Raw genomic sequence first — 10,862 nt, 5'->3', positions numbered from 1 at the left:
GTAATCGCCAACAGTATCGAATACAGTTAGACCATGATATTATTTTATGTTACATCAAAGATAGTACATAACAAGATGGTCCACTCAGCCAAAAAACGTGTCCGCCGGAAGTCCGCTCTTTGCTTCAGATGGCACTGCAGTCTGTTTTGAAGCTCTTTTTCGTTTCTCTAGAAGAAGAACAGGAATAGCACCTCCTTGCGTGCGCAGATCGACTGCTGTTCATCAGTGCGGAGTTTTAGGGTTTTTATTTTAATGACCTCTCGCTTCTCATTCTAAAGTCAAATTAAACGAAGAAAACAGTCGGACAAGTCTGGAAGAGGTTTTTTGTCAGCGTAACCATTTTAAAAAAGAGTTCTTCCGAAATTTGAATTCTTATTTATTCAAAAACTAGTTAGTTTCACTTCGATTTTTTAAAACATAAGTAGGGTAACTCTGTCCGCAAAGGGTGCGCATTTGCGAAGAGGGCGCCACCGAACTTTGAGGACACTTTTTTAATTGGCTCAAAGAGAGGAGTGGCCCATCTTGTTTTGTGGACTCTTTGGTACATTTCATCTCGATTTCCAAGTAGAACATGAGAGTCTTTTGGACAAAAGGCTAGCCTAGCAAAATATTATGTTCACCCACATTGTTTTCTTTTAACCCCATATGTTTCTTGGTCTTTAGTAGAACCTTGGTTAAATTGTTTGCAAAATGATAACGTTCTCGTTATTGTAGTCTCTGGACTTAATCGTCCACAGACATTCGTGGGATCTCTATGCCCCTACATTTCAATAAAAAAAGAATAGCAGTGTCTTTCAACCAAGTCGACAACGTGAGACACTTTGCTTATTTCGATACACTGATTCCAAAAAATGAGAATTTTTTAAAATTATTAGCGATAATTACTTAATTCTGCAAGGAATGTTTCATCCCGCAAGGCGCATAAATTCAAAAAGATTTTGTCGGCCCTCTTTGTGACAAGGAAATACTGCAACTGCAAGATGCAATCGTGGTAAAAAGTAGGCCTACCGGTACTTTTTGTGATCTTCTACATCGAGAGGGGAAAAAGAGTCACTTGCGAGTTAACTTCTTCGTTTTGACATACTGTTTCCGAATTTGACATTGTTTTTACGATAGAATGTAGCATTCAATAAGTTTGCAGACGAAATTTTTACCGTGGGCTTTTCCCCGGTGCTCCATAGAGTTTAGTAAACATTTCAGCAAATGGTGTTAGATTTTTAAAAAGCTCTGCTTATTTTTTGAAAAATAACTGAAAACAAAAGTAATGTGAGAATCATTAATTTGTTGGAGTAAATCCCAACATATACCAGAGTGAATAATAAATCACTTTTCGGGTTTTTTTTTATTTTGTAAAAGGAAAAGAGAAAAAAAAGGCTAATCTTTCCAACAAAAATAAGTATTAACCCCCCACAAAAAACCCCCAAACAAACAAACAAACAAACATACAACAGAAAAGCATCTGACATCAGCACAGAAAGTAACACAAAGAAGCAAAAATTATACCAACAGAGAAAGGAAAGGGGGTCGTTGGCGGGTGCTCGGGTGTGGTTTGTTCCTTTTTTACTATCAAACATCTATCCTCCTGATCTCTGCTCCTTCTTTTTGTGTTTGTTACTCACTTGTAACACCTCTAACCTTCGGCACTTATATGACCTTATTGTGTTGCAAGTGCTGTAAAACTCTTACTAAAAAAAAGGAGAAAGGAAATTAAAACGCGTGAAATTTTTTTCTTGGGGGGGTGGGATGAAAGGTGGGATGGGTCAAAGCGAGGGAACTATAGATATATATATATTTTGTACACACACAAACACACACACACACACACACACACACACACACACACACACACACACACACACACACACACACACACACACACACACACACACACACACTCTCTCTCTCTCTCTCTCTCTCTCTCTCACAAACACACACACACACACACTATACACACACACACACATTATATAAACCCTTTAACATAATTTTTAACTTCACACCCAATATTAAAGGCAATATCTAGATTAACACGCATCAAATCTGCCTGAAAATTTAAGACAAGATAGTGCATTCATTTTACAGCAAGGGAAACACGTTGAATCCAAAGTTGTTGTTTTTTAATTTTCAATTTTGAACGCGCAGATTTCAGGGGTATAAATGGAAAGTAACAGCTTCAATAAAGTGTGATGACATCTGCTGGCGTTGTTCGCATCTTCACATCGTCCACGCGTGGGCTGAATGAGTCGAGGTTTTTTTTTTGGTCTCTTTATTTATCCCTTGCCCATTTATATGAGATTGACGCCATCTGATTAGTAAAAAAAAGGTGCGTATGGTAGTGTCCAATAGTGTATTACGTGCATACTTAGTATAACAAGTAGCTGTAATAGCAGATAGAGATTCCAGTATTATAGATGTAAATCATTGATCTGAGAGCGGTGATGATTTTAGATATTATGGTAGTGATGAGTGACGGTGTGGGATTGCGTTTAAGTAATGTTAGCGTTAGTCCTATCTTCCTCTGCTCCAATGAGTCACGATGGACGTGGACGATGTATCCTTTGGTTGGGTCTTCTGTAGACTCTGGCCCGCCCATCCTGCCACACCAGTCGAAGTTTGGAATCACTGGAAAACAAGTACGCAGTATAAATACGACGTGATCATCTCACGCGATGCTGTGCCCACTGAAGTCGGAGTTGGATGAGATGGGGCTGCAGTTTTATGCGACAAACTAGGCCTCTAGCACGAATGTTCACCTCTTTCAAACGAAGAAGAACCGTCATGACAAAGATCGGACTGTCTTTTTCGCAGCATATCGTTGCCATGTGATCTCGCGTGATCACAGGGTGCTTGCTCACGTGAAACCATCTCACGGCTGAAGAAAGCAGAGTGCCTACCTGAAGCATTTCAATGATGTGATTTCTATCTGCTTCATTCAGCCGAAGCATGGTGAATCGACAAAGAGAAGCCTTTTATATAGGGCAAACATTTTGAAGTAGTTCAACTTTAAGTGTGTAGTTTTTGTTTTCAAAGTTAGCCACACATTTTCATAGTATGTGACAAAATATCAACACCCCATGAATGACGTTGCCAGACACAACGATAGACCGGTGCACCTAGAACTCTAAGTGAGTACAGTTCAGGAAAGACAATGAGCTTGCCTGACATGAGTAGCCTAAACATCTCGAAGTAATTGGATATGTAGTGGGGGTTTTAAAAATAATATCATAATTGCAGGTTGCACTCCAAAACAAACACACAAGGTCAGCTTCAGAAGTTGACAGTACTTTCCGGGCATTTGTTGCCCTGATTGGACAACGTGCCTTGAAAAGCTCTTATATCTATGATAAAAGTACAGGCCACAGTCACCACGAGAAATGAGGAGAGCTCAGACCACGTGGAAAATAACATGAGTGACATCTTTACTACACTTGTCACAATCATGGACAACTGGTTCACTTGTGTGCAACATGCTTTCTTCAGTAAACACCCCCTCTCCCCCTGTTATTACATAAAGTTTTATATTTTCAAACATCCCGACGGTCAGAAATCAGAGTCTTCGGGTACAAGTTTTACGGCGTTCTCAACTCCATAGGGTCATACACGAGCAGCGATCTCGATCTCATCGTGTTTTTACCTGATTTCATTGCTTTCACACCTACGCCCTAGGAGCTCAAAGCTTAGTTGTTTTCTTTGAAGTTCACTTCAAAGAGTATCGAACTTAATTTGAAACAAAGATAGTAAATAACAAGATGGGCCACTCAGCCAAAAAAATGTCCGCAGGAAGTATGCTCTTTGCTTCAGATGGCGCTGCAGTCTGTTTTGAAGCTCTCTTTCGTTTTTCCAAAAGAAGAATAGGAATAGCACCTCCTTGCGTGCGCAGATCGACTGCTGTTCATCAGTAGTTCCGGTTCGTTCAGTGCGGAGTTTTAGGTTATTTATATTTTAATGACCTCTCGCCTTTCATTCTAAAGTCAAATACAACGAAGAAAACAATCACCCTTTCCTCCGGAAGAGGTTTTTTGTCAGCGTAATCATTTTTAAAAAGCGTTCTTCCGAAATCCATTCAAAAACTTGCTAGTTTCACTTTGATTTTTTAAAACTCAAGTAGGATAACTCTATTCGCAAAAGGTGCGCTTTTGCGAAGAGGGCGCCACCGAAATTTGAGGACACTTTTTTAATTGGCTCAAAGAGAGAAGTGGCCCCTCTTGTTATGTAGACTCATTGTTTGAAAGCTGAAGGGTAATCAAAAACAGATTCGAGTACCAGATTATTAGAAGGTCCTTTGTATCGCACTGTTTGATAGAGCTATACATGTATTCACTCCTCACTAGGTATACTTTCTGTATGCGATAGAACTTCGTTCAGTCCGGCATGATTCCGTTGCAATGTGTGTTTACTTGTGTGTGTGTGTGTTTGTGTGTGTGTGTGTGTGTGTGTGTGTGTGTGTGTGTGTGTGTGTGTGTGTGTGTGTGTGTTGTGTTTACCTCTCTCTCTCTCTCTCTCTCTCTCTCTCTCTCTCTCTCTCTCTCTCTCTCTCTCTCTCTCTCAGTGGTGTGTGTGTGTGTGCGCGCGCGCCGGGTGTGTGTGTGTGTGTGTGTGTGTGTGTGTGTGTGTGTGTGTTAGTGTGTGTGTGTGTTTGTATTTGTGGAGAAGCCTTACCAACGAACACAAACCAGGACGGCCCTCCACAAACTAAATCGGGAGAACACAACTCGGCAAGTTACAACTGTTGCGGAGAGAGTCTTTGTACGTTTTATATACAGTGTTAATTCACGTATTGTTCGTGTATTCGATGCCAAACCGACACTTATCCATTGTTCTTCCATTCTTTTCCGTAACAATAGGTGCCCCCAAAACGCGTTGAGATCTAGTAACTTACTTCAAACAAATGGGCCTATGCGTTGATCTCGAGTGTGCCCCATACGATCGCGCGGACACAAGTTAATTGCTTTCACATAAGTTCGTAGCATGCACGCTTGTTATTACTTTACGAGTCGAAATAGTAGAAGTATCTAAATATTATTTATTATATTCATAATTCAAAATAGCACCATTTACATCTTTGAACAAAGACCAATGATCTAAATTTTAAAAAAATTTAATCCCGTTGGGATCAACGGTGGAGAACAACATAATTTTTCAAGTTAGTATGCGTCAAGTATTTATTTGGGGTCTCTCCAAGGTCTGTCAGGATGATGATCCTTAAGGTAAAATCAGTATCGCATACGTGAAACCAAATTGAAAAAAAAATTATCCGGACAGGACAAAGAGACTTAAACTGCACCTGGGCATGGACAGTTGGTGCCTCTATGAATAAATTATTGATAGTCAAAGTCGATCAGTATTCACACCGGTTAAAACAGCACTTAGACATGGATGGCTGGTACCTCTATAAATAAATTATTGGTGGTCTGGTATCAGTATCTCATCCGAATAGAATAGCTTTTCTTCTCCCTGCTGGAGATATTTATGGGTCAGGGTGGTACGAACAATCAGAGTAGAAAAACGCATAAAGCATAATCGCTGCTAGCGAATCATATTATAAGAAATTTACACAATCGTTTAAATAGGTTTGTGACGGACTGTGGGATTAATGAAAATTATTGAAAAGCATAGACATACTTTCCGAGTTTTCACTACATCGGCCACTCGTAGTTCCTGAATCAGCCATGGTAACGAGTTAACCCAAAAATATTTCGAGACACCATTAATTCTTCGTTACCCAAAGAGGAGTAACGACATTTGAGTAACGCATGTACAATGGTGTAACTGAAAAATGAGGGAGAGGAGGGGAGAGGGGGGTTTCGTGGTCCAGGGGTGCGGTATCCACCTTTCAATCAAAAGGCCTGGGGATCAAAACCTGCCAACGACGAAAGAATGCTTCTCTAAAATGTCCTGCTCTATCCTCCTAATTTCCTGTTCTCTAGTCTCTTTGTCATATTCTGTTTTCATCTTCACTAACACATTCTCTCTCTTCCCACCCCTAACTTCCTCTGTTCTCCTATCTTCCAAACTCCTAATACTTTCTTGGCTCCCTCTTTTTGCTATCTTTCAGTCTTAGGGTAGGTAAGATCAAACACTTAGCCTTTGGGTTAGGCAAAAGATCTCGGAGGTCCGTAAGTAAGTTGCACAGCTGAAAGGTCCCTTGGTAGTCCTAACGTCGAGAAAAGAGGCTTCAGACGCCACCAGGCAAAAGTCAAAATCAATTCCTACTAAAAACAGAAAATACACTAGGTCAGTATTAAAAATAGAGAGTTCTTTCGAAACAGATTGTGACTATAAACGTTTCAGCTCAAATTAATTAAGAATAGTGACTACACCTGATACGACCTTCGAGAGATCAAAACCTGCCAACGACGAAAAAAATTCTTCTCTCAAATTTCCTGCTCTATCCTCCTAATGTCCTGTTTTCTAGTCCTTTTGTCATGTTTGTCGTATTTGAAAAGGATACTTTTTACAGCTACAGAGGACAAAATCAATCAAACACAATACATTTTCAAAATGCTTCACAAGTCTTTGTCTTGATCAAGAACAAAATGGATAGTTTAACAGAATGAGTTCATAAGCACACAAAAATTGATTTACCTTTATCATGAGCTTTTGGGACAGACATCTTCTCTAAACAGGAATGGTCCATGTTCATGAGCTTCGAGTTTCGTTCTTCTAGTCTCTAACTTTACTTCTATGCTTGCACATTTATACCAATCGTTACCGACGTAACAGGTTTAATGACACAACCAATGATATGTGGCAGCTGTTAAAGGTATAGAAATAAAGGTATTAAAAAACCCAGTGTGGATCAAATACAGATAGGGAGGAACGGAGGGTGCGTGTGGGTGGGAGGCGGGGGTTTGTCGGGTGGGGTTTGGTAGGGTAGGGTGGGGGGGGGGGGTACTGTCTAAGCATAATGCGAGTGATAATTATTGTTCGACCGTATTAATGATCTCCAACTGAGTCTGCCAGGCGCTATGCTTTCCCATGGTATGGGGTTCATGTTAAAGTCCTTCATAAACATTTTTCAGCGTGTCTTTGTTGAGCGTCTTAGGTTCACATACGTGTGCGCTTCCCTGAGGACAGCCCAGAATAGAATAATGTCTTAGATATTTTGAAATTAGCCATTCCTAACGACATGGCCAGCCTCGTGAAACGGAATCATTTTGAGCTCAAAAACAGTCTCTCGGCACTAAATCTCAAGCATCCTTCACGCCCGTCACGGTCGACGCTGTCTATGACCCACTCCTAGGAGACGAGGGCAGTCCATCAAACAGGGAGTCAAACAAATACACGAAGATGGCGGACAGAAGTTGAGAACTTGGTGGACACGACACCGCAAATTTTACCAAAACCGTTAAAGAAGAGAACTGTCAGACCTGAGTTCAATATGGTGGATTCAGAGAGTAAAATAATATATAGCGCCTTGTCTTGCCACTTTACACGGAGCAGAGTCCTGGGGCATCCGACATGAAAAAACATTGAGCTCCTTGGTATAGCAGTTGAAGACTGTCCTCGTTTCGCAGGCATAGAGCAGGGATGACAGAAAACTACTTCTCTTTTCACTTTGAGACTAGTGTTAATAGTCACTCCTCTTCGCTCCCTGATCTTTTTCTTCAGTCTGCCGAATGCTGTGCTGTCTCTGGTGATTCTCTCGTCGATGTTAGCCAAGTGTGAACAAATGCTGTAAAGATAGACAAGATATCTGACACTGCTAGTCTTTGGTCGTAGATGGTAAAGAAGTAATCTGTGTACGGAGCTGTTGAGGCTGGCCGGTGCAGTACTTGGGTCTTTTTGGTCGAAATCCTGAGGCCGAAATCGTCGCAAATTTTCTAGAGTAGGCTCATGCTTCCCGTGCACATCTGACAGTGGACTGATGTTCTGCGTGCAGTCGTCAACAAAGAGGTAATCACGGGCTGCTATGAGAGTGTAATTTACTCTCCACCATCAGAGCCATCAGCAGATCTCATTGTGGACTAACATCAGTTTTTGTAAACGGTATACCCGGTGCACATTACCAATCCAATTCAGTAGAACTGAGTCGGGGTCAGCAAGGTTTTTCTCCATTTTGGCACAACTTGACCAAAACCTCAAGAGCTAAATATGGTTGTTTTAGAGGTTTCTGTCAAATGGTGTCATATTGAAAGCTTTTGCCTCTCCAAAAAGGAAAATATTGGCCGGTGCAGACTGTATCAAATGAACCAAATGTGTCAAACGGGCAATGCGCACTGGGTAATTGGCTGCTTCTCTCCAAACAGCGACGATGGTGTTTTTGAAGAGTGGACCATTCTCGACGAACACGATTTAAACAGATGTCCAATATAATATCTCCTGGGCTATTGGTGCGCAAGTCAACGGTCGGAAAGTGGTCAACATGACAAGTGAATAATAATAATAATAATAATAATAATAATAATAATAATAATAATAATAATAATAAATGCCCAATGCGCATTACATTCATAAAGAACAAAATATTAATGGACAGGTGTGTAATGTACGTAGAACATAATACCATGCATATGTTTATATATTACCATTTCTAAGAGAAAATTAGTCACGCAGTGAGCCTGGCAATGTGTACACTAAAGTAATGTAGAATGTAATAAAAACTATCTGACGGTCACAATAAAAACTTGAAACTTGAATGGTTACAGGCAGAATAAAACATTCGTTCTGTATAGATAGAATAACATTATCCCCCCCCCTCTCTCTCTCTCTCTCTCTCTCTCTCTCTCTCTCTCTCTCTCTCTCTCTCTCTCTCTCTCTCTCTCTCTCTCTCTGTCTGTCTGTCTCTCTTTTCTCTCACTCTCACACGCTATATCTTCAGCTTCACCGTCGGGCATACCCACCCACACACACACACACACACACACACACACACACACACACACACACACACACACACACACACACACACACACACACACTTATATATATATATATAAAGTAACATTCATTGTTATGACAACATTGTGAAAAAGTAATGCTTCCGCTGCTTTGGAAAATGTGAATACATGTGTTAGGGACACTCCAATTTCTTATATGGGAGTTCGTTTCATATATGTAGACCAAAGAAGGAAAAGGAACGCTCGCCTTATGTTTTGTAATTTTATTTTGGGGCTCTAAGAATCCGTTTGTCAGTGGCTGGTCTAAAGGCGCTGTGTGGATGATATAATCCAAATAATTGTTTTGGTTATAGGTTCAGTATTATTTATACGTATAAAACAGAAAACGACAGTTTTGTATTTCATCCTTTCTATTTTTCTTTTTATAAGTCTTAGCGTTTTACAGTGTTCGCAACTGCATACGGTCATTTGAGCGCGCAGGACATATTAAACATTTTCAGTTGGTAGGACATTTTGAATTTTTCCAGGGTGGCGGCCGAAACCTACTTTTATTATCGATTTTGGACCACCAAGGGATCTTTAACGTGTGCAACTTGCAATAGTTATGTGTATATATATATATATATATATATATATATATATATATATATATATATATATATATATATATGGTCTCAAGGTTGTCTTCATGCAGCTTCTTTCATGGTTAATTCTTCCTATGTTTGAAGCGCAGATTCTGTCGTAGTGCTTGCATGTCAGTGTCGTAGATCGAAGCTCTGTATTTCCGCTGTTTTCCTTTCGTCGTTGGCGCTTCTCAGCCTGGTTGTTTCTAAGGCTGCTCTCTAGCATTATAGTTCTTTCATTTATAATTTTCCTCCATGTTTTCCTGTCCTCAGCTATTTCTTACCAGATGCTAACATCTACTCCAAGCTTCGATAGGCTATTTTTGCACGTGTCTTTGTACCTCAATTTTGGTCTTCCTCTTGGTCTCTTTCCCTGGGCAAGTTTTCCATAGAGAAGTTGCTTCGGAATCCGGTTGTCATCCATTCTCTTGACATGACCCAGCCACCGCAATCTTTTTAAACACAGGATAGTTGTCATGCTCCGGAGGTTTGCCCGTGCCAACACTTCAACATTTGTAACCTTGTCACGCCACGAAATGCCTAAGATCTTGCGGCAGCATATGAACTGGAAAATGTCGAGGCGCTTTTCTTGTCTGCTGTATAAGGTCCATGTTTCAGATCCATAAAGGAGTGTGCTGAGGACACATGCTTCGTAAATCTTGATCTTTATTTTGATGGTTAATCTTTTGTTTTTCCATGCTCATTTTGTCAGCCTTCCAAAAGTTGTTGCTGCTTCCCCTATCCTGGCGTTAATCTCATAATCAAGTGATGTAGTAGAGCTGATGGTAGACCCCAGGTAACAGAATATGTCCACTGTCTCAAGTTCCTTGTCGTTCAGCCATATATGGCTCTTCTATGCACCTTCTTGGGTAAGGATGACTGTTTTCTTAACACTGATGACCAAGCTAAAGACCTTGCACGCTGTTGATAGGCGGTCCATCATTGTTCGTAGGGCTGATTCACTGTGACCAACAAGAGAAGCATCATCGGCGAAGAGAAGGTCTTGTACTGTTGATTTGTTGATCTTGGTCTTGGCCTTGAGTCGAGCAAGATTGAAGAGCCATCCATTAGTTCTCCAGTGGAGGAATACACACACACACACACACACACACACACACACACACACACACACACACACACACACACACACACACACACACACATACATACACGTACAATAACGATCATTTAGTTCAGGGAAGAAGCAAGACAGATGGGAACAACAGAGGGAAAAAAAGAAGTAGGCTCACAGAATTCTACACTTATAAAACGGGCACTGTACCACGTGACCGGTGAGGAATTGAAGACCGAAAACAATGGCGTCTTGAAGGCAAGATTTATCGTTTTCGGAAGTAACCCTATAGCTTTTAAAGCCATAGCGGCTTTTACAAACGAGTGA

This window comes from Aplysia californica, unplaced genomic scaffold, assembly GCF_000002075.1.
Source record: "Aplysia californica isolate F4 #8 unplaced genomic scaffold, AplCal3.0 scaffold00054, whole genome shotgun sequence".
NCBI classification, from domain to species: domain Eukaryota; kingdom Metazoa; phylum Mollusca; class Gastropoda; order Aplysiida; family Aplysiidae; genus Aplysia; species Aplysia californica.
The sequence above is the reverse complement of the archived record's forward strand: the minus strand, read 5'-3'. Positions refer to the sequence as shown.